Source organism: Oreochromis aureus, linkage group 18 (assembly GCF_013358895.1).
Source record: "Oreochromis aureus strain Israel breed Guangdong linkage group 18, ZZ_aureus, whole genome shotgun sequence".
NCBI lineage: Eukaryota > Metazoa > Chordata > Actinopteri > Cichliformes > Cichlidae > Oreochromis > Oreochromis aureus.
In genome coordinates, this window is record NC_052959.1 from 12,692,440 (window position 1) to 12,717,885 (window position 25,446).

At 43.0% G+C, this 25,446-nt stretch overlaps 1 pseudogene; it reads left to right on the forward strand.

Moving 5' to 3' along the window:
* LOC116319151 overlaps window positions 1-25,446 on the forward strand; it is a 71,421-nt pseudogene that overhangs the window by 31,220 nt on the left and 14,755 nt on the right.

The following is a 25,446-nucleotide window of genomic DNA, read 5'->3' on the forward strand; positions in this document are numbered from 1 at the left end:
AGCTGCCAGCTCTTATTGGACTGCAGCCAGGAGTGTGTTTTGGGCCACAGTCATTCTGTTCTCTCTGTCTCTTTTCTTTTTCTGTTGGCTCTTGGAAATACTTTTATGACCCATATGGGTCAGGAAGAAAAATGAGATAGAGAATGACTGCAGTCAAATCCCACAAAGGATGTCTCATCTTAGCCATTTCATAGCTCATAAGTATCCATCATGTGTGGGGGCTTATCACTGCAGATAACTGTCCACGGTGGCTTTTGACAGCCGTGAACTCTGTGTTTACCCACCTCAAATGCACGCACACTCACCCCATCAGTCCTCGGTGACAGAAACATATGGTGTGGTATAGAGATGAACTTTTGCTGACATCTGTATGCCTCGACCAGGTATCTATCTTTTTTCCATGCCATCTGCTGCACCAGTTTATATGTGCATGAGGAGAACCATGACAAGCTATCTGTCTGCCCCTGACATTTGGGACTTTGAGCTGGAAAGTTAACCTAAGCACTTAACAGCTTATGTAGACCCACACTCTTAACAGATGGCATTCAGTATGGACCCTGAGGTTGACTCCAGGATTATATATGCAGACCCCTCTTTGGTAAGGACTAAGATATGATCAAAAGTTAATGGTGTATGTCAGTTTATCTGTTGACAAAAATACAGAACACTTTTTTAAAGTAAATTTTTGCATGCACCAAACAAAATTGGTTATTAATTTTTAACACCTTAATAGGGTTGCATCAAAGAGACTGACCCAAAATCGTGCATCATCGTGAAATGCTATTTTCATGGAGTTTATATTTGGTTGGCTGTTACTCAGCAGGATATTTCAAAACCAGATTTCAAGGGAATTTGAAATTGGGACTTTAGCTAAAGTAAATCATTCATTTTTGGTAACAATCTATTTCTAAGAAATGCAAAAATCTAAAAATGGTGAGCAGTACAAATCCTTTGATAGAACGTGCTTTCAGGCTGATAGAAAATGTGCAACTTGTGACACAGATAAATCTGCAAAGTGACAATTAGGAATCGTTTCTGTCTCTGTGTGTGAGAATAAAAACCAGAACTAAATCAGAACCTGGAAATTTTGAGCGTTTTTGCGTCTATGAACGATTCATTATCTGCCTGTCAAGTAATCGATTTATTAAGTAACTGCTGGGTTAAACTATACCTAAATTGGTGCATAAAACGTTGCTTTGAGGCTTTTCTGTTCATGTTTTAGGAAAAATTTAAATTAAATAGCAGGTTAGTAATGGTTTGGAAACAATACAAAAGTTTCGGCTTTAAAAATTACCAGCAGTTTATTCGTAACTGTGTTAACGTGTTGCGTTCGTAATAACTGTTCTTTGCGTCGACGCTTGTTCACATGTGCCTCCGGTTAATTTAATGTCTCAACTTGTGGGAGACCGGAGCCCAAGTGATCTGTTTTACCTCAGCGTCCCATCAGAGCTATCGGATTAACAGCATCCGCTGTCATCTGATCAGCTGAGTCTCAGCCCACAGACAGAATACACCATCCACGATTTCACAGTAGCTCAATTTACTTAAGTCACATCTCATTCTGGGCCTGTCAGCAGCTTCCAGGCAGACTAACAAAACTGCTTTCTCTCCTCGTCTCTCTTCTTTACTTTTTCGACCTTTTGCTTTGCTTTGATGCCCATTTTCTGTCTCCGCTTGTGTACATACGTTTTGACCTGCTGACCTGTCTATATATATATTCAGAGCACCTGTCCACCCCAGTGTAATGTAATGTCATGTTTTACAGCAAAGTAGATTTCAATTGGCAATTTCAGCCACACGGGCTGCTACCAGCTGTCGCACAAGTTCTCTTTTGCAGATCTAAACCTGTCCATTTCTACCTCTCCACCTCCTTGCCATCTTTCCTCCCACTGCTCCTTTCTTCCTCTGCTTTCTGGTAGAGAAGAAGGCTCTTCTTGTAGAGCGGATAATTTATTCCTGTTTGTTTCCCAACTCTGCCCTGAACCACAGGGAAATGAGAGATGGAAAATAGGGAGAAAGAGGAGGGCACGAGCTGTTCTGCTGTCATGTAACTGCAGAAGACAGAAACAAATGGATGACAGCTTCAGCGAGCAGCGTCTCAGCTCACCTAACACGTTCCCTCCTTTAACCCTCTGAAATCACAGCATTCAAACTTCTTCATAAGCTGACCTGCAAGTGTGTCTGTGTATGTGTGAGTGTGCAAAATCTACGTATACTAAGAGACACAAAATCTGTCTGTATGTGTGTACATAACCTTGAATATTAGGGGTTTTTTTGGTGTAACAACCACTTCATTAAGTATACCTGTCCAACTGACAGTTAATGCAAATATCTAATCAGCCAATCACATGGCAGCAACTCAGTGAATTTAAGCAGGTAGACGTGGTCAAGATGACTATGCTGAAGTTCAAACTGAGCATCACAATGGGGAAGTAAGTCACTTTGAACATGGTATGGTTGTTGGTGCTGATCTACTGGGATTTTCCCACACAGCCGTCTCTAGTGTTTACAGAGAATGGTACAAACAAGAGAAAATATCCAGTGAGCAGTGGTTCAAATGCCTTGTCGATGTCAGAGGTGAAAGGAGAATGGCAAGACTGCTTTGAGCTGAGAGGAAAGCAACAGTAACTCAAATAACCACTCATTCTTACCAAGCCATGCAGAAGAGCATCTCTGAATGCTCTTCTGCAATTTTTTCCAATCTTCACGGACAACAGAAGATTCTGCCTGCTGTGACAACGTTATGGTTGGAATTTAGTGTAAGGATCATGAAAACATGGATCCATCCTACCTAGTATCAGTAATAATGGTGTAATGGGACATGACTTTAGTATGAGTTCAGTGTATCCATCATCTGATGGCTGTTTCCAGGAGGAAAACGTACCATGTCACAAAACTCAAATCACCTGAAACTGGTTTCTTGAATGTGACAATGAGTTCACTGTACTCAAGTGGCCTCCACAGCCAATATATCTAAAACCAGCAGAGCACCTTTGGGATGTGCAGCCAACAAACCTGCAGCAATTGTGTGATGCTATCATGTCAATATGGACCAAAATCTCTTTTCTTTTGAATTAAATGTTGAATTTTATGTTTTTAAATATTGAATTAAAGCAGTTTATGCCAAATAGGGGTCCAATTAACCAATGTACCTAATGAAGCATCCATTTAGTGTATTCTTTCTAAATATTATTACTGTGCATTTTATCTTTACCGTTTTTATACAACAGATAATATTCAAAAGAACATTTGTACATAATGATGAATACAGTAAAAGGCATCAGTCAACCATCCAGCACTGGAGCAGATGCTTGAGGTATTTAACATCTACCATCTTTTGGCTCATATTGTCTGTCACCACCATGCACCTCTGCCTATTATATCAATGACAATGTCTATCTCTCGTGGAAGAGGTATTCCACATCTGCTGCTCTTCCCGAGGTGACCTCGGTTTTCCCATTAAAGATCTTTTACAGAGTCTTTCCTTAAGGTCAGCTTACTTAAAGTGAAAAGAAAATGTCTATAAATAATTTGTTTCTGGTGCACATGAATTAATAAACCCACTAAATTTAGCAGCTCAAGAGTTACAACATACAGCAATGACATAAATGTGCAGTTATCTTCAGAGATGGCAAAAGTACACACATTTGTTCCTTAAGAAGAAGTGCAGATGCTTGTGTTAAGAAATACTGATTCAGCTCACTTTAACCTCTGACTGTAGAGCTGATGCATTAGTTATATGGTTTTCTTTGCCTCTTTCTTATCTTTGTGTGATAAGCACTGGTGATAGATAGACCAACAGGATTATCTTTTATGTTATATGGTTTCCTCCTTTAGGTTTACATCACTTTTACAGGGTTACGGTAATAAAGTAATTGTACTCTGTTACTTCCCATGTCTGGTTATCTTTTAAAATTAAATAATATTTAGATTGAATGGTTGTGCATATTGATGTTATTTCGCTATTACTTCCTTTTAATATCAATATAAACGGAGGGATTGTTTTTGAGTATTTTGAGTTTTATTTTTGTATTTTATCTTGTGTATTGTGTATGGAAAATAAAAATCTGTGCAGAGCGAAGCACAGTATATCTTGCTTTTCTCTAAATATCCCTGTGCATCCCTTAAAAGCCAGATGCCTTTTATCAGTCTCTCAGAAGATCTGATATAAAACACAGTGCTTTGTATGAGACTAAAACTTGCTCTTTTTGTGTGGCTGTTTATCTACACACTCCCGTATGTGTGTTTCCATCCTTTCCTTAAAATGTGTGTGTGTGTGTGCCGTGTGCATTTAGATTTGTGTCACTTTACTCTCTGTGCAGTGCAGCAGCGAGTGATGCATGGTTTTGTGCCTCCTCCTCGGGCTCCGTGTCAAAGTCAGTTTCAGATGAGACGGATGTGACAGAGCAGACTGAAAGAGGGGGGGGGGGGAAAACAAAACCAGAGAAAGAACATCTCTGCTGGTAATTCAAAAGGCCGTTAGCTAAAAAACACAGCAATAACAATAGTACCACGTGAAGCAAAAGAACACCTGACGAGTGCCGTGTGTAATTATAGCACGTTTAGGGAGACACTGTTTATAACGGGGGGGGGGCGGGGATCAGAGTACTAGGATAAAAACTGAGGAAGCGAAAGAGCCGAAGAGCATCGCTGGGTCGTTGCCCTGGGGTAAAGCTGTGTAGCTGCTGCCAGTTAACTGCAAAGATAGAAACAGGCTTTCTTCATTCAGCAGTGTGCCTGCTGCTGGAGAGGAATCACCAGCTAGTACAGAGGTATAAACTAAAAGCGCTTTAAGTGTCATCTAAGTTTATAAAAAGTGAGTTTGAGACTTGTTTTTGACTTCCAAACTTTTCGAAAGGGAATTCTGAATTTTTGAATATGTTGCCGCTTCCTTTCACCCTTTCGGTAGTAGGATGGGAGACGGGGATGGTTAGAGGAGACACAGTTCTTTGTTGAAAATCCAACTCCTGATACACAGAGAGTGTTGTGTGGACCATTCATTTCTGCCTTGCAGAAATAACAACTGAGCTGACTTTATTGGATGTCGAAGCAACAGACAAAGAGATACCCCAGGGTCAAACTATAGCAGATATCGCAGGATGAAAAGGAGAGGATGCAAAAGGATGGCGGACAGTGGCAGAAGCGTTTTCTGCAAATGTTTATCTGGGGTTTTTTTTCTCTTGCAGGAGCATTACAGATTGAGAACAGCGAGGAAACAGACCAAGGGAAGTACGAGTGTGTGGCCACCAACTCCCAAGGCGTGCGCTACTCATCTCCCGCCAACTTATACGTGCGAGGTAGGACCTGAAACGCAGAACACACATGCACGTACACGCACGAACAAGACACAGACACCGAAAAATCACTGTGACGAAGGTGCCTTAGGTAATACTAGTAAAACTACCTCTTCTGTATTACTGTGCTCTTTAACAAGTATTACTAACCCATCCATTGTCTACAATATATGTTGACTCTGTTGTTTGGTATTTCTCACAACCACCTTTAACAAGTCCACCTTAAACCTTGGTGCGAGCTCCGACAGTTGAATCAAAGCGAGGATAAAGTGGGGACCACACCTTGGTTTAACTGCATGGAAACATCACTGATCTGTCTGCTAAAGTGGTTTCTGTACTAGAGGCAGATTAATTGGTTGAGAGATTTGAACAAAATTGGGAGTGAGAGTCAAGATGTAATTTTGGCTTTACAGTGTTTTACATTAATGGGATCACTGTGGACCCCACATGCTTAAATAAATCTGTGGGTGCTGTTGTAACACTGGCATATGGCTCAAAGGCCACAACCAATGTCCAGAATTGCAAGTTCTAGTTTCTATTTTACGTGGGATAACAGAGAAGCGTGAATGCAGTTTGAATGAAGCGTGCGTGCGTGTGTGTGTGTGTGTGTGTGTGTGTGTGTGTGTGTGTGTGTGTGTGTGTGTGTGTGCGTGCGTGTGTGTGTGTGCAGTGAAGCGAGTGGCTTTGCGCTGGCCGTTTTTATTCTCTCTGTGTTTCCCGTTCTCTCTCTCCCTCTCACGTCATTGTGTTCTGCATCAACCCCTTCCATCCCTCAGAGCTTCGAGAAGGTTGGTGCGCTCTTTCTTTTCTTTTGTTACTCCTTTGTTTCAGAAAGCTTCACTTATTGAAACAGAGGGAAACAAAAAAAGACGACAAAAAAAAAAAACACAGTAAGAGTTAAAGGACAGCGGAGTAGATTTGAAGTGAAATGATTCAAACCTGTATCCAAAATGATGAGAGTTAAGCTGCTGCGATGATGAAGTGGTCTGCCTACGCAGCAGAGTGCATTGACTGCATTGTGAGGCCTTGTGTGCAGAACCCTTGGTATTGCCTTCACTCCCCGATCAATGTTTTCTGCATGGTATGATCTTGTTGTCATGGAGACCCAAGAATTGGAAGATTAAAAAGAGGCAATGTTTGCATGGAAGGAGTGAGAGAGAAAGAGAAAGGAGCACCGCTTGCATGTGTGTTGACTGACGGACTGACACCAGAGCATGGCACAGTGTGTTATCACGCTTATTGATATGCTCAGATTGTGATCTGATTGAACTTGCTGTCTTGTCATGTCTTGCTATTGTTTTTGTTTGTTTTGATTTTTTTTTCCTTTTGTACCATCTTGTTTAGCGGTTTGTCCTTGTTCCCATGTCATCACATCTGCTCCAGTGCTGCACTTGTTGAGTGGAAGTCTTGCACTTGCTTGTGTATGCCCCTTTGTTCTGCAGTTTTACGTTCGGTTTGGACAGGAATCACTCACTGGTATAAATTCATGACGCAAACTCAAGATGGCAAGAGGACGGTCACATGACAGATGATGGACACTAGTGTTGAAACTAACATTAACGCTGGCTTAATTATCCGGAACCACTGCACTACAGTTCAGAATACATGTGTTATGATGGAGCATCATAGACTGTACATAAAAGATGGACTGTGAGCAACAATTGTTTGTTTGCTTTATTTTTTTTTTCTTTGGATCGAGAAGTTAGCATGTTTAGATGAAAAGGTGGATGCGCATTCAAAGAGATGCATCTCTTTAGGATACTGTGTTAACCATTCAGAAAGCCATTTTATTTGTCAGACAGTTGCATTAATATCATGTCCATAAGTCATAACATTAGAGACATTTTAAGACAGCTAGCCACAGAGCCTCCTGTGCTGGCACGCATGTCTGTCTGCACTCCTAATAATACACGGGCTGTAGAGCAGAAATTTAATTTTTATTTCTGCTCTGAAGCTGAGCATTTTTACTTGGTGTAGGATACAGTGGCTGACTCTCTTTTGGAGTCGTCCTCAAGTAGCCATTTGAAGAGCTGAGCTTCTGTGGGGGGTTTTTTTAACACCCAGCATTGCTGGGTTTACATACTCAAGCATAATATTTGATCCACTTTAGCTTATGAGACAAAAACTAAATAAAAGTTTTGACAAAGACTGTATAAAATAAGTAGTAGTACTCTTCAGTAAAGTTCTAGTAGTACCTTTTTGCTTTACTTTTTTTTAGCAAGTTTTATTTATTTATTTATTTGTTTGTTTGTTTTTTTCCCTTTTCCACCTGTGTGCTTTATAAATATTCATACTAATGCTGCACATTTTCTACAGGTAGCCTCTGAAGGTTTGTTATACAGCAATATGTAAAATAAGTATAAGTATCTTTAATGGACTGTTATACAGTCTAGGCCATGTCTTACCTTGCTTGACTGTTTCCATCCCCACCAAACACTGTGATACGTCTCTATTGACTGACATTTGAAATTAATTATATCCATTCTCAATCTTAGATATTGAGAGGGGTGTTAATGATTCTCTCTTATTACAGTGGTTAATGAAAGCTGTGTCCTTGAGACAGACAAGATGGTGCTGAGTAAATGTCAGCTATATAGCGATGCTGAGATTCAGCGGTAATCCTTATGGCTGTGCCCAGGTCTCCCCTGCCCGTAGCCTCCAGACTCCCTGCAGAGAACAGGACTAATGATAGCTCCACTAATAAAGAGCGAAGCTCCTGGCTCGTACAAACTGTATAGAAAATGGTGGGGAATCATGTGTCCTGGCTCGATTAACTTTAAGCTAGAGGCTCTGTGAGCATGAAAAGGATTATCCCTTGTTATGAGCTCGCTTTATTGTAAAGTACTCACCTTTGCCTCCCCGGTGGATTCTTCAGTCGTCGTCTGTGTTCACGACCGGTATTTTTAGAACTACTCCACCGCTTGATGTAGGAGATTACCGAACAGTCATCTTGAGTCTTTACTTTCATCCTTAAACTTAAAGCATTATCAAATTAGCCCACATGCTTACATTGACATCTTTTATTTATTCTTGCTGTGTTGACAGATACATGCCCGTGTAGCTTAAACTGACGTTTTGGTCCTGCTGCATTGCACCTGCTCTGTCTTGTGCATGGAGCTGTCATGGATGCAGTCTGTGTGCGTGTCTCTCCAGCATGCTCAGATGAGGAGATGCCTGCCCAATCATGTCTGTTTTCTAACAGATCTACCTGTTTTTGTCTCTTTGTCTCTTTCTTGTCCTTAACTTCTGTATCCAATTCTGGGTATATTTTTAAGTTTGATTTTTTTTTTTTTTTATTGCTTTGGTTTGTTTTTCCAAGTTGCTTTGAACTTTGTTATTCGTGAAATGACCACGACTATTTACTTTTTTTTTAATTTCTTGAAATCATGCAAAAATGTTAACTTCTATCCAATTGTCTCTAGATGCTTTGAGTAGGGGGGATGTGGCCCACGAAGATTCCCAGTAATGATGTTACTCATTAAGGAGTGGAGGTTATGCAGCAAATTTATCAATATTTATGTATTCATTCAAGTATTTAATTTGACATTTTCTTTCATATAGTATTAGATTTATTGCTGGATTTGCAAGTAATTGAGAAAAAAAAGACTAGACTTATTGTTTTGCTACTGTAGGGTTATCTTCTTTTATTAGTAATCTTTTTTAAACTGTCTATTTTTAGGGCTTATGTTGTTTATCGCACATATAAGCTTTCTAGTTTTGAGTTTAGTTTCAACAATGTTTCTGCTCTTTGTCTGCCTTCCCTTTCATTCTCTCCTTTCATCCAGAGATGTTTGTCCGTTACTCTTTTTGTCTCTTTCTGTTTCCTGTGTTTTTGACCCACGGGTATCCTCTTCTTCTCTGTTCTTTCAACATCCGTTCTCTTCTAGCCCTTTTCTCTCTCTCTCCCTCTTCTCTTACTTTTGAAGCACCTACTTTCTGAATGGGCCTGACTCTGGTATACAGCCGTGTTTTAAAATAGATCCATGTGTTTTCTTCTTCCTCGCTCCTCTTTTCTTCCCCCTTTTCCCTCCTTCCCCATGAACCCTCTTCTAATCCTCTCTCCCCTGTCTTTTCCCCTCCTTTCCCACCCCCTCCTTTTTTCTCTTCTCCTTCTTCTTCTTCTTCTGCATTCTGTCTGCACCCTGATGTGTAGGAGCGACAGACACATGTACATAAGTTTATTAACTTATAAACATGCACATACTACCTCACATATCTCTCTTTTTGCTCGCACTCGTTCTCTCCCGTTCTGCCTCGTTCTCTCATGCTGTCTTGGTGTTCTTTACTTAAATGTGTCCGATGATCACTTTGTAAATGCCACAACACCTTTTTAGAACCCTTGATCCACTCCTGTCCACATTTCCTATTCATTTGACTACACACTGTATCAGTTTTGAATCCTATGTATTGTACAGTATGTTGTTGTACAATGTGGCTGTCCTTTGCTACATTGCGTTTCATTGTCTGGAAGAGAAGCAGAGCTGCCTCTCTCTCTCTCTCTCTCCCTCTCGCTCTTTTTCTTTGTCTCTCTGTCTTTAACTTTTCTATCCTTCGATCTGTCCCTCCCGTGTCTCTGCTCTTATCTTGCTTCTCTCTGTCCCCCCTCACAGTTCTTCGTTCTCTTCTTTGTGTTTCTCCACCATTTTATCCCTCTTGAGTCGCCCAGGCATGCAAGTGACCTATGAGTTCAGTCTCTCGATGCATCTCTCCCCTAATGTGTAGTCAACCGAGCTCTGACAGATGCAGTATTGGATATAACTTGCCACTTTGCTTGTTCTTCTCATGGGGACACAAATAGCAGGCAGGGCCTATTGATTGGCCCCCATGATGCATATACTCTCTCTAAAAGGAGCCCATCTACCGCACAGGCACCTCAAGGCACGACAATCTGAATGAAGAAAAGTTTTTTCCCTCCTAAGTTACTGCTAAAGTTTAGCCTGCTTAGTCACTGCTTCGAGGTGGTGTTTTATTAATAAATCTGCAGCGTAACCTCAAAGTCTTAGCTTCCTGCATAAATTGATAACCCGTAAAAAAAACCCTGCTGTTGTCATTTTTTGGTTTTTGGTTTTTTACGAAAGAGAAACTGACTATAGGTGTCATGTCCTGGATGAAATGATACTCAAGAGTTTGTCACTTTATTATTTTGAGAAGGCAGCTCACTCTGAGTGGTTGAGCTCAGCACAAGATTTGTGTCTTTTTGTTGGATTCATCAGTGCCATAAAGTAATTGGGACTAAACTTGAAATATCCCTATGTAATTTTCTGTAAAAACCCTGAAGTTCATTCTCCCCCTTCCTGTTACCTCTCCTCTCCTTCTCTCTCTCTCTCTTTCTTTTTTATCTTTCTCGCCCTCTCTCTCTTTCTCTCTCTCAATCTCTATCTCGCTCTCTGCCTCGCTCTTTTTCTTCTCATTCTCTCCCCCCTTTACTCCCTTGCCCCCTCCTCCTTCTTTCTCTCCACCTTTCTCCTTCTCACTCCCTTCCCCACTTTTCTCCTTCCCTTTCCTTAACCCCTCTCCCCGCCCCGTCCCACTTCCTTTCTCCCTCCCGACTCTCCTCCTTTCCCAGTGCGCCAGTGCCCCTCGCTTTCTCCATCCTCCCTTCCAACCACGAGATCATGCCAGGAGGGAGCATCAACATCACCTGCGTGGCCGTGGGTTCACCCATGCCTTATGTCAAGTGGATGCTGGGTAATGAGGACCTGACTCCCGAGGATGAAATGCCGATTGGACGGAACGTGCTGGAGCTCAATGGTGTCCGCGAGTCTGCAAACTACACCTGTGTGGCAATGAGTAGCCTGGGTATCATTGAGGCCAGCGCTCAGGTCTTAGTGAAGAGTAAGGGCCCCGGCAACCTTTAGACGCCTAAGAGTGTTTTTAATTTTAGCCTGAGAAAGTAGAAAAGTTCAGCTGTGTTCTCATATGTACTCAGCAGGGTTCTGGCTTCCTTTGTCAGTGAAAGTGCAGCAATTTAAATAGTACAAGTTTATTAAGTAGAGTATTTCAGGTTAAATGTTACTGTCACTGGACACTGCAAGTGCCACTAAAGAAAAGCAGTTTAGCAGGTTGGATCTAAATTTAATATATGTTAAATAAAGCAACATTTATACTGTAAAAGAATCAAGTATTTCCACTAAATATAAAATGTAATTTCAACGCTGAGACCAAGAGAGTATTTTTCTTTTTTAAACATGTAAATCACCTGCTGCCACTCTAATCCCCAGCTTTACCAAAGCCTCCCGGCACGCCCATCGTCACCGAGACCACAGCCACCAGTGTGACGATCACATGGGACTCTGGCAACCCCGACCCCGTCTCCTACTACATCATTCAGTACCGAGCCAAAGGGCCCGACAGCAAGTATGAGACAGTGGACAGCATCACCACCACCCGCTACAGCATCGGGGGCCTCTACCCCAACACAGAGTACGAAATCAGAGTTTCAGCCTATAATACCATCGGCCAGGGGCCCCCGTCCGCTCGCGTGGAGGCTCGTACGGGAGAGCAAGCCCCCGCCAGCCCGCCGCGAAACGTCCAGGCTCACATTATCTCTGAGAACACTGTGATGGTCCGCTGGGAAGAACCGGAAGAGCCCAATGGACAGGTGAGATGAGGATTGGAACAGCTCTGTTTGATCTGTTATCAGTAGAGGAAAACACACATTTTTACATTTTCTTTTATCTGCTGGCATGCTTCTCCAGCTGTCAACCTGAAAAATGTTCTCAAAGGGGCGGTGAATGCCTGCACCGAGACCTCAGATACTCAACAGTTCATTTTTGTGCTTTGTGTACTGTAACAGACAGACAGACAGATAGACAGATAGATACATAGATAGATTTGTATCTTATTTCTTGTCTCCCTGGCTATGCTCTTCTCTCTAAAGAAGGAAAGGGCAATTGGACAGTCCTCTCTAAGTAGAGAGCGCTCCCTCCAGAGGCCTGTTTTCTTTTTCAAGCCTACCAACCTGCACCGCAGGTCCATAAAAGTACAAGACTGAAACTGAGTGCATATGAGGATTATGGATATTAAAGAGTAATAACAGGAGAGCTATACTTTGTACTACCCATAAACTAATCCCACAGACGAGGAATATCGTGATCACATTTTAAATGCTACAATCTGATGGCGTCCACAGTATTATTTATTTATTTTACTGAAGCTTTATCAGGACCAAATGTAAAACTGCACCTTATGACAGTGACCTCTAGGAAACAGTAATCTGTCGGACCATCTGGCCTGAAGTCAAACAATAATTCAGACACGATGACCTTGGCTGCCATAAATTCTTGTTGTGTTAAAAGATGGCATTATGGATTACCCCGGTTGTAGGACACTGGGATTAGGTGAAAGTCACGTAATGCATCCCAGTCCCCGATGACCTTAAAATCCAGTCCCAATCAAAACAAACTCGGCCACACTATTCACTGGGTGGCTTTCCTTTTGCTATGTTTTGTAGGTGAAAGGCTATCGTGTGTACTACACCATGGATCCGTCCCGGCCTATAAACGAGTGGCAGATTCATAACGTCCAGGATAGCGTGCTCACTACCATTCAGAACCTGGTAACCTCAGAGACCTACACCATCCAGGTCCTCGCCTTCACCTCCGTTGGGGACGGACCCTTCTCAGACCCCGTCCACGTTAAAGTCTTGCGTGGAGGTCAGTGCGCGAGCGTGCATCGACATAATCATCGGTAGATGTTCGTGAAAGAGAATAAATTTAGCCCGCATGCTAGTGCATAGATAACGGCTAAGTAGCCATTTGCATTTACTTATGTGTGGATGAGTAATGGTTATTTTTTCAGACGAGCATGTGCAGCAGAGCACAAATGAGTAAGTACTCGTGATTATGTGCAAGTATACAAACCGCTCAGGAGCTTATTCGAGGAGCTTATGTAAAGTTTGAGTAGCAAGCCACTGTGAAAGTTTGACCTGTCAGAACATATGACTTCTTCAAAGTGAATAAATTCTACCAGCCGGGACCGAAGTGCGGAGATTTACGTGAATGAAACAGGGATTAACAGCGAGAAATATCCCTCATGCCCCGGTGCTGATTGTGTCACCGTGACAGCTCCTGAGAAGCTGCTAGGTTTATATGATGGGAGGTGAAAAGAGATGACAAAATAAAAAAACTGCGATGGTATTACTGGTTTAAAATTCTGCGGTGCTTTTACTTCTGCTCCACTATTAGTCTCTAACAGTTTCTGACACATTAAGAAATGAAAGTATATGTAAGAATGTGATTTATAACGAGATGTTTAAAGGTTAGTACTTCAATGATTAGTAATTAGGTTGGGCTTAAGTACAGTTTTTAAAACTATTGTCTAAATGGAAGTATTTCTAATGATGAATGCATTATCAAAAAAAAACATTCATTGGATTTGAATGGGATTTACTATTTCCTGTTCTTATCTTAATGAAACAGAGTTAAACATATAATAAATAATCTTTATGAATAGTGCAAAGCCAAGTATTAGTACTGCTGTAAGCCAAGGTGTTATTTGAGTGTGTTTTGTCCTGTTCCCTGCAGTCCCTGGCCAGCCAGGCAAGTTTAAAGTGGGTAAAGTGACAGACACGAGCATTGAGCTGACCTGGGAGCCTTCCTACAACAAAGAGAAAATCGTCAACTATGAGCTCCTCTACAAACCTGTCAAGTTTGGCAGCTTGGTAAGATCTCTTAGTCTTTTTTTTAATAAATCCATCTGCTGAGTGGATTTCTTATCAAGACAAAGGCATGAAAGGGAGATAAAGGAAGATTTTGAAAAGATTAACCCCAAAGTCCTGCACCCCTGTGTCTAGTGGTCACTCTCGGTCGACTTCTCTTCTCCAGCTCTTCTCTAATGTCTCTCTTTTTACTCTTCTCATCTCCCCCCCTCCCTCATCGTTGCACCTCTCTGCCCTCTGCTCCCCTCTCTTCGCTCTCACAGGAGAAGCTGACCTTCGGGCCCAGGAATTCTTACACTGTGGAGGGTCTCAAAGCGAACACCGAGTACTCCTTCTCTCTGGCTGCCATCTCAAGCAAAGGCATCGGAGCTTTCACTAATGAACTGGTGCAGAGGACATCACAAGCCAGTACGTCTCGACTGAGCCGGATTCACAGTGTTCCTGCACACACCAACGCATATCCCACAAATTCAAATTCTATTGTGTTTCTTTCTTTCTTTATTTAATGTATTGTGCCGAGAATATCTTGGAAACATTTTGTCCTCCAAACGCTCTCACACACAGCTCATAGCGGTACATTTCCCTCAGCTCCCGGCCTGGTAAAACCTGGAAGCCGTCTCTGCATCTCTCCATGTGTCTCGTTTATCAACCCATACGTCCAGCCCCACCCCCTCCTCCAACCCATCCATCTCTGTTTGACCGTGCCTTTCTTCCTCCGCTCAGCCTCTCTCTTTCTCGCACAGCCAAAACATCATGACAGATGGAGATGGAGCACCGATTAATGTTTCACTCTTCCTTTCCTTTGCCCTCTTTTCACTCTTTCCACTCTATCAGTGTCTAATGTCTTTGAAAGGGTGCAACTGTCTGCCACTTATTGGCTAGCAGCCAGTGGTCAGGAGCATTAAAGGATGGCGGGTAGCCTGCTATGTTGACAGGTAAGTGCTGGCCAGTCTGTATTTTACCCACGCTGAGCTTAGATTCTCTCCCTTGTCTCCTTTTCTCTGATTTCTTTGGGTGTTTTTTCTATTTTTGTGCAATCACTCTTAGCCAATAAGAGTTAAATGAGTTCCACCATTTTGTTCTGACACCAAGTTATTTCATATCTGCTCTCAAGAAAGGATAACAGAGAAAATGGTACAAGGAAAAGAATTTATAAAGTCGATATGAAAAGCCCCGCAGTTCACGGCGCCGTGTTCCTTTAAGTGGTAAGTATTTGCAGTCACCCATCAGACTGTGTTTAGTGGGGTTCTCTTCTGTCTTTACCCCCAAACGGAAAGAGTAACCAAGGTTGTGTATCAGCGGATGTTGGTGTGGGGGGTGGGGGGTATTCGGAAAAAGGGAAGGTGCTAGATAAGCAGACTATTTCATGCAGCAGAATTCATTTCCCAGGGAGGTTATGTGCGCTTTGTTATCGCCAAGCTTTGGTGCACATCTAGATTGTCCCCCGAGGCCAACAGAACAGTGGCTGTATGGCTGAGTGGATAGATACTTGAACCTGTCAGCTATGACTATTACACTCCCACACACACACGCACAAGCTATATACTCCCCGAACTCACACACAAGCCTGGACCTCGGACATGCCCGCCTTTGTTTGTGTGTGTGTCTTACTTAAATGACATTATATTGGTTGAGCTATATCTGTGGTTCGTAAATCTGTGGTGTCTTTTTGTGATTTCTGTTTCTGCACTCATGTCTGTAACAGTAAATATCCAAGCCTCTTTCTGATTCAGTGTCTGCAATTCATCATTCTAGCTTGACTTTCAATATCCTGTCTTAGCGCCTTTTTTTCCCTCCGGGATCTCAGATTGTGTTTTGTGGGGTTTTTTCTTTTGTTTTTTTTCTCCTTTACCTGCCTCCTAAATCCTTTCAGCACCGTATGAGATCTGGTTTAGTGTTTTTTTTTTTTTATCTCCTGCTGCGATGTATAAGACCTTTCTCTAGTCAGCCACAGTGAAAAATCTCACACCACCCTACCGTCTTGAGGACTCGAGGATTAGCCGGCTGGTCATGTGAAATGTATACATGTGTCTGTGCTCTCGTGCAGCCAGCTGTGCATCCCCATTTTTTGAAAGAGAACAGACATTTATCTGTTTTTCATTCATAAATCTCGAGCCTTTTGTGGCACTACCTATAGCCAGGGGATAAGATATAATCATTGACTGCTGGATGCACATTCTCCTTGGGTATAATTAAGTTGTCCACTTAAGGTCGATACTCTTGTCTCTGGTTTATTTCATTAGGCTCTTAGGCTAACATTATGCTTTTACATTATGTGGCTGCTCCCCCTTTTTTGCCCCATTCAGGTTTGTCCCAGTGTTATCTCTTTCAGTTCAGTTTACCTTAGTTTCTCATTGTTTCCTTTTTTATCCTTATCTCCTGTCCTTTTGCTTGTATTTCCCCCTTCTCTCGGGTCTCTCCTAAACTTTTTGCCAATTGCCCTGCTTGCCCTTTGTCCAATCAGAGCCCTCAGCCGCACCAGAGGGTGTGTCCTGCGAGAGTGCCAGCTCCACCTCGCTGAGAGTAAGTTGGAGGCCTCCTCCAATGGAGGGCCAGAATGGCGAGTTGGCAAGTTATGAGCTGAGATACCAGAGAGTTTCTGGGGCAGGAGGTGGAGGTCAGGGTCTGGAGGTGAAAGACCTTCCTATCCCGGCCCAGCAGGGGCAGACAGTAGTAGAGGGGCTGGAGAAATGGAGTTGGTACAACATCACTATTGCAGCCTCCACCGCAGAGGGGACTGGACCCAGCAGCCCTGCTGTGCTCTGCAGAACAGACGAGGACGGTGAGCGTGAGAGCCGCAGATCAGACCTAAACGTTATTGACTGCTAAGTTGATTATTTACCGGCTAGACCTTTGGTCACTTAATTAATTCCACACGTGTGCTCAGTTCCCGGCGCAGCCCCTCGTCAGGTGGATGTCCAGCCGCTGAACTCCTCGGCTCTCCGAGTCACGTGGCGCCCAGTGTTGCCACGGTTACGGCAAGGCCAGATCCGTGGCTACCAGGTGCATTTCAGCCAGGCAGAGAGCGGTGAATCACGCAACCTTCCCCGGATCAAAGACCTCTTATTGGACGAGTCTCAGGTGACAGCATAGCTAAATATATAAATGATTAAATGGTGTTCATTTGTTATGTTCATCCTCCCTTTCTCCTCCGCTCCTTTGACTCACTCCTTCTCTCATCCGTCTCGGCTGCCTGTGGGGTGTGTCTCGTCTGTGGGAGAAGATGGAGGAGGATGACGCGACTCAATATGTGAGTGCAGACTACCCATCCTCTTCTCATTATAAATGAACCAATTATTAATGCATACAGCGCTATGCTGCTAATAGACCACAGATTTAATTATCAACTCTTATGTAAGTTTTCTTCTTTTCTTTTTTTTTGCTGATGCACAGTTCTTCCCCAAAAAAGGGGAATAAATAAATAAATAGTGTCTTTTTTTCTAAGATTGAAAGGAGTGAGTTTGCAGTATTTGATGGTGGTATTTTGTGTTTTCTCCCGCAGGAGCTGATTTTAGGAGATCTGAAAGCAGAGACTTTGTACTCTGTCTCTGTGGCAGCATACACCACCAAAGGGGATGGAGCACACAGCAAAGCCAAGCTGGTGCAGACCCCGGGGATTGGTAAGCATATGTCAAGTATACATTTCAGTGTCCCAGATTTAGTAGCATACTCAAGAATTGATCGTACAGTAAGCTGCACCAGGAGATGGCAATAAATAAGCCTATAATCAATTCTAATTCTTCTGTATTTGCGTGATATATGTTTATCTCTATTCATTTTCTTTTTTTTCTGCTGCCTACGCTGTTGTCTGCAGTGCCTGGTCCCCCCTCCCTTTGGGTGCGTCCGGGATCGAGCCCATCAGTTGTGGTGCGGTGGGCTCCTCCGCTGGAATGCTCTGACAGCCGGGGGGCCCCGGTGGAAATCCAGGGCTACCGCCTACAGTTTGGCCTGAAGAATAGCTCTTTAGACACCACGGTGGATTTCACAAATCGTGAGAGAAACTTCACTGCGAGAGACCTCTCCCCAGGCTCCTCCTACATCTTTGTGCTCGCCGCAAAGAGCCGAGCAGGCTATGGAGATGTAGTCCAGCAGGAAATAACAGTCCCTATGTTTCCTCCCGTGGGATACCCCAAAATATCTGACTTTGTTAATGTCACTTGCTGCTCCCTGCAGTTGTCCTGGCTGCCCCCAACCCCAGAGGAGAGCAACGGTGTGATTACAGAGTACACTCTAGCCTACAAAGAGGCTGCACACACCCAACCCTCTGCTGACCCAGGCCCCTCCGCTTTTCCAACCCCCTTTGCTCCTCCACGGCTGATAACGCTACCAGCAAGTGAGTCGAGCTACACCATCCTGGGCCTCAATCACAGCAAAGCCTACGAGGTGCAGCTCAGAGCCCACAACAAGGCAGGGCCGGGCCCCTTCAGCCCGCTACTGGTGCGCCTCACCCTGTCCTTGGAAACAGGTAGGGCTGGCCTCCGGCCTCAGGAACACCTTTCTAAGCACTGGTTCAACTTCACATCTCCCCTTACTGTGGATTTCACTCCAAAAACACTAAACTTAATGAAGTCTGGGCCAGTTCTTACAGGTCTGCCTCTCACCAGTGCACCTCAGAGAGGATGAGAACTACAAAGTGCGGGACACAACTACTCTCCCCAATCTCCTCCACTCACTCACTTATACCTTCATCACCTACCCTTCACCACCAGTGGAAGCAGGCTGAATGTTAATGGATGTTTGCTTCAAGAGCACTGCTTATCACAAACCCTCAGGTAAAAGTCAATACAGGGCTCGGATATACAGTATCTAATAGGTAAGTGTTCGGTCTGATTTGAAGCGAAAACCGGCGTCTGGCGCTGTATCTGCAGGTAAGCTTTTTTTATCTGATAGACCTTCACTACCACCTTTTCCAAAGGCTTTGCTGAAGTCTGAGTCTAACAAACACAACCTTACACTCTAACAACGTGGCATGTCACATTCCTGCAGCCAGTCTGTCTCTTACTTGTACTTATTACTCTTGCCATCCACTTTCCTCATCACCTGCCTATCCTCCTAACCATCATGTCTTTCCCCCTCCTCAGTAACTGACCGGGCTGTTCTCCATTTTTACAGGTCTGGAAAAGCAGAGGACACCGCGATTTGAATAAAACGCTTCATCACGAGTGACTCTCTGCCTGTTTGTTTCTTCACTTCCCAGATGTGCCGAGGAATTTTTCGGTCAATCTGGCCACTGAGACCAGCGTTCTTCTTACCTGGGAGTTTCCAGAGACTAGCAACCCCTATCGCTTTACTGTATGTTGAATGACACGCGCAGTGCCTCATTGTGTTACGTAAAACTCTGTTTTAACATCTGTGGGGTCCTTAAGATTATAATACTCGGCTTTATTTGGGTCAAGTTTTTGGAAATTATAGAGTGCATTTTAAGTAGCAAGAGTTAATTAAAGATCAGCACATTGTAGGACAAACAACATCTCAGACATGCAGAAAAAATGTGGGACAGAAAAGAGGATAGAAACGTGAAATACTGAGTAACACAGATCTAATAAAAATGTATAAAATTAATATATAAAAAGAACAAAAATAAAAGGCAAAACAGGCAATATTTTTTTTTAAAAAAAAGCCAAGATTGATAAAATAAAAAATATAAAATTTAAAAACACTTATGAGCTGGTGACTCATTTTTAAAATATTTTTAGCATGCATGACCCTGACACAAATAACACACCCACAGATCTACCCACAGGCATTTATGTGAAATTTCTCTGGACTATGAGAAGTTCAATTAAACTGAGCATTTACTGAATAAAGCAAAATCCATCTACCAGCACTTTAAAGTTCACTAATTATCTCATTTATTGACTCCAGAACAGAGGTTTACTGGGATTATATCCCTTGCTAATAACTGACTGGGTTTACTAACTCCTATTTTACACTAGTCCTGGCTAAGAATAGTTTAGCACACATTCCTCCAATAAAACATCAGTTTCTCATTTTTCTACTTTTGTTTTTTATGGATTGAACAAAGAAGCTGTGGCTAATTAATTTGCGTGCTTCAGATGAATCTGTTTGTGATAATACAGGAATTAACTGTGATGAATTCCCAAACATCTCAAATCTACTGCTGCCTGTTGACATCAGCAACCTTGCTTTTACATTGTAATATAGCCAGAGTACAACCAGTCAAGTCCTCTATTGCAAAGAGACAAGTTGCATTCATCTGGGCAGACAGACTAGAATTGATTGCAACATGTTGGCAGTCTGTCTGAGTTAATACATTAGATTGCAGTTATTGGGAGACCTTCACCAATCTGTGATTGAAAGTGGTCATTATAATTACTTACAGTAGGTTCAACAGCAAAAAAAAACAAACCCAGTGCAGTCACCAAGCAACAACAGACTTTTCAGGGTCTCAACAAGGTTGCCATTGTACTTTGGGGTTGGGGTTGCATCAGAAAGGGCATCTGGTATAAAAATAAATAAATAAATCTGTGAATGTGCAGAGCCCCCCGCTGTGATGACCTCTTGTGAATAAGGGAGCAGCTGAATGCAATTTTAGTTCAAACTCTCAAACAAACCCATCAAAAAACTTTATTCGGGGCATTTTAAAAATGTTCCTTAATTTAGTTCTATAGCATTAAATTACTAATTAAACAGCACACAACATAAAGATTAGCTTCACCGACTCTTTCCCACCCTTCAGGTTGAATATAACCGTCAGAAAATGGAGGTGGACGCTCGCTTGAGAAAGGCAGTCATCCCAAACCTTCAGCCTAACACGAGCTACGACTTTAAAATCACCGCTCCTGAGGGGAACCCGGGAGGCCTTCGCCATCGCATCTCTGCTAAGACATCCCCACCGATCACCATCCGCCGCCCTGAGATCGACCGCACTCGTGACTCCGAGACCACCGTGACGCTAATCTTGCCATCACTGGAGAATCGCAGTCCCATCAAGTAAGGCTGAAAGACTGAGCCTTAGATGCTCTTACACACCTTGAAAACGTTGTCATGTCATATAGGGGTGACAGTCATCTGACTTGCCGTGTTCAAGTCCGGTGATTACAGTCTGTAACAGTACTTGGCACTGATGGTAACAGTACATGACTGCTCTAAAGTGAAAATAGTTACAGACAGTTTGCTATTGTGCGACTGCAGCTGTTGTTATGTTGTTTGTCCTCTTGTGCTCCCACAGGAATGTTTATGTTGTTGTGGTTCCGCTGCGAAGGCCCCGCGGCGTCATCAGACACCTCAAGAGTCCAGACGAAATGGACCTAGAGGAGGTGAGAACCACAACAATAACAGCACCCACTGATGTCTGAGCCTGCGAGGAGGAAAAGACCTATAAACACACACAATCCTATCTCTGAGAACTCCTGGCAACGCTTACCCTTTTTAATTCAATATCAGTGTTTAAACATTAGTCACAGTTATTGGAGCGGCTTATTTTGCTCGTCTGTGTCTTTTCTCTCTTTCTTTCTTTTAGCTGTTAAAAGACATCAGTCAAAGGCAGAGGGATTCTCGACAGCAGAAGCAGGTGGACTTGCGCCGGGCTTACATCACAGCCCGTTTCACACCTGCCATCCTGCCGGCTTTCTTCACCCTGGGGGACCAGCTGGACTATGGAGGCTTTGAGAACCGAGCTCTAGAGCCAGGGCAGGAGTACGTCTTCTTCATTCTGGCTGAGCTGAACTCCACATCCGGGGTATGAAAGACACTACTTTACATGTCTTTTCCCTCTGTTTTTTTTTTAAACCGCTCCCACATTCCAGGCTGTCCGCGTTTCTCTCCTGCAGCCTGTCACTATACGTTGTAATCAATACAGCCGAGCTGCTAAAACAATAAAATGCCCGTCAGTCAAAGTGTTGTAAGCAAAAGGCAATAACCCTCACATACTTCCATCACCACTGCTAATAAAGAGTGAGTGTACCCACTGTGGCAGTGGAAGAAATATTGCCTCGCGCACCCCTGCTATGTATGTGCATTCAAACTGGAATAGACATAAATATACAACTTAAAATTAGACTAGGGTCTTTATATTAGATTTTTTTCATTATTAGGATCCCTTCTAGCTCAGGGGATGCTCTTCCAAACTTCTGCAGAACTAATAAAAAGCAACAGTTTGAACAACATTAAGGTTAGGTACATTTTTTTGAGCTACTGTCTGAAAATGCTGAGGAAAAATAAAGGCACAAATGTCTGCACATTATATGACTGATCACAATTATACAGACATGTTTTCAGTCTAATGCAATCCAGTGCAACAGCTCAATAATGCAAACACTGACCCTGTTTTACTTTTGCAAAAAAAAAAAAAAAAGCTGAAGGAGAGAACAAACGATTCGACTCTACACTTACTTCTCTGTAAGAGCAAGAGAATGAAGGCCGATAAATAAATATTTGCCAAAAAGCATCAAAAGAATGTTAAAGAAAATTAAAAAATAACCAGTCTTATCATTGGTATTGTCAGTACGGGAGCAGGATGGGTGAGAAGCAGTATTTTGAATGGCATAAATCAAACAGAGATGCATTGGAGTGAAGATCTCACTCAGCCTGAGGAAATGTGGGGATTTGTTGTGGGGAAACACCAGGCTCAGGTTTTCAGGTTCTCTCCAGTTTTCCTGGTGATCCTAATCCACACCTGCTGCAGTAATCCACAGAGATAGAGCACACAGATAAAGGAGACAGGCGAGCAGGCAGTGCATCGAATTGGAATTTAGTCTCAGGTGTTCACGGTACACAAAAGTAAAACACTAAAAAAATAAAATGCCCTTTTTTGTGACTGCCTGTCCACAATTTTGTGATCATCTTCTTCTGTGGTGTTTTTTTGTTTGCTTTTTTTTTTTTTTTACAGAAGATGTACGTGGCCAGCCCGTACACAGACCGTGTGATTGCCCCGGACTCGGACCCACAGCCATTCGATGCAGGCGACGGTCTGATCTGGGTGGTTGGACCAGTCCTGGCTGTAGTCTTCATCATCTGCATCGTTATCGCCATCCTCCTGTACAAAAAGTGAGTGGGATGGACTTCATAAAAATAAAATGTCAAATTTTCCAACCGTGACGCTAACTCACACTCACGGTCACACTGGGTAAATGCCACAGCAGCTTTGATTATGACTCTTCAAGGATAAGACTGGCTTTAGTCTAAACTTTTCACAATGCCATCAAACTCCATGAAATGCACAGAAATCTTTTCATGCGTTTCAGCCTCGCTGTTTGTGAACATTCATTCTAACTGAATATGTCAATCTTTGAAGATGTCCCACACATATAGTACATTATATATTTAGGGACTGTGTTTTTTTGGCAAACAAATATGTGTCAGCGACTATTTACAGCAACTAGATTAAAATACATTTGTGGTTGCTAGTGAGTATTTACAGCAGCAGGATTATGCGTCAAAACTCGAGTCAAAATAAACGACGGTGCCATTACTTATCATGTTCCAGCTGCGCCCGTGTGGCTCACTGATGGGTTTTATACAGTGCAGCAACATTAAGCATACACAGTCAGGTACTGCGCTTATATTCTTTTTGCACCTCCTGCTGTTATATTCTTCCACAACAGTTCAACATTCACCAAATTCTCTATGAATTTGGAAATTTTGTTCATTCCTCAGACAGCCATCAAGCAGTCTAACCCTGCTGTAAGCCTGTGATATCTGCTGCAAGCCTTCAAGCATTTGAATGCTAATGCAAAATATTGATTTTCCTCTCTAACAATCTGTCCATTTCCTTCCCTTTCTTCCTCTAATTATTCCTGCCCTTGCTCCCGTTTCACTGGAAGCAGCAAACCTGACAGGTAAGATTAAACCAATGTCAAGATCTTTGTACATTTTAACCCACAGTAATTACAAGATACCAGATGCTGTACAAAGAACTTGTACAAGGACTTAAACACTGTATCTGTTAATGCTGTGTTTACGCGAATCAAGCGGCCACGCTAATGACGTGTCAGTACCGAGCCTGCTTTCCTGTCCCCGGTTTGTTTGCATGTGCTAATTGCTCTTTTGACTCACTGGTGTTTCAGCAGTAAGCGCAAAGACTCTGAACCTGGAACCAAGAGCCTTTTGAGCAACGCCGAGATGATGGCCCATCACCCGACCGATCCCGTGGAGATGAGACGCATCAACTTCCAGACTCCCGGTAAGCAGCGTGCGCCTCCACGGGCACCCGAAGAAACACTTTTTGTTCTCAACGATAAAATCTACTTTTGATTGCTCATCGTTTGAAAATGAAATATTCATGCCGGCAGTTTTATTCCTGGTAGAAACCCGCAGACGAGATTGAGAAAGTTTTCCTCCTCATCACAGCCAACACATACCTGGCAGCTTCTAGTCGTTTCTGAGATCAAAATGGCTTCTGCCCAGGTAGTACAGTCACTGCTTAGTCACGGCTGAGTCATCACGGTGTGACAAAATCTGATTATCTCCGCTCGCCCACAATCCACATGCCAAGCTGCAGAAAGTAGCATCAGAACAAACAGAAATGACAGAAATCTGCCTTATCAATCTTGAATGTTTAGAGCTCAGAGCGGATTCTCAGAAGTTATGCTGTGGGTTAACAGTGATCATTTGTAAAGCAATTGGCTCTCTTCTCGCCAGCATAACCAACCAAAGCCTCACTTTGAAGTAAATACACAGCTTTTGCTGCTTCCCACCCCCTACCGAGCGAGATCTAACAACACAGCTGCTTCGGTCGAGGCAACGGGCCAATGAGGCTTCGCTTTCACTTCTTCCCGTTCAGTTAGCACCATCCAAATAACACATGACCTGAAGGAATTTAATCACCGCTCTCGGTGTATTTTTTGTGGTTGCAATTTATAGAAGTGTTTCGTGGTCCTTGTTGAAAAAGGTGGCGAGACGTGTCACCACAGAGAAAGGTCACCTGCCAGGATATAAAAGGGCAAATGAGAAAGATTTTTATTTAATCAATAGATAAAGGTCTAAAGTTTTTTTTTTTTTTTCCCCATGTTCCTGGGAAGCAAAGAATCCCCCTCCCCACCACTCACACACACACACACACACACACACACTCACACTCTCACACATACAGAAGAAAGCACTTCAGAGCTTCTCTTTCATCATGAGAATTTTTCATGCTCGCGTGGCAGCAACCTTGACGCTCCCTCCTCACCCACTTCTTCTCCCCTGAGATTTGTGCTTTTGAGACGCTGAAATTTGTTTCCAACAAAACCGGCCGATCCTATCTGAGGTCATTCCGGTGCCGACTTGAGCGTTTTGTCGTGCTTACCTAGGGGTGCTGCAGTGCCTGCCTTTAGAGAAAAATCAGCGCTGATGTGAGCGCGCGTTTGACGGCTGTAGCAGCACAGCACCTCAAATGCTTTTCATAGTGCATCGGCGTGCATTATAAATCACCCAAACATCGAGAATGCGTTCTGGCATCGTGAAATCTGTTTATTGCACACAGAGTTTGTGTTAGTTTGATTTATTGTTGAAAGTGTTTGCCTTTTGAATGGGGAATAGATTGCTATA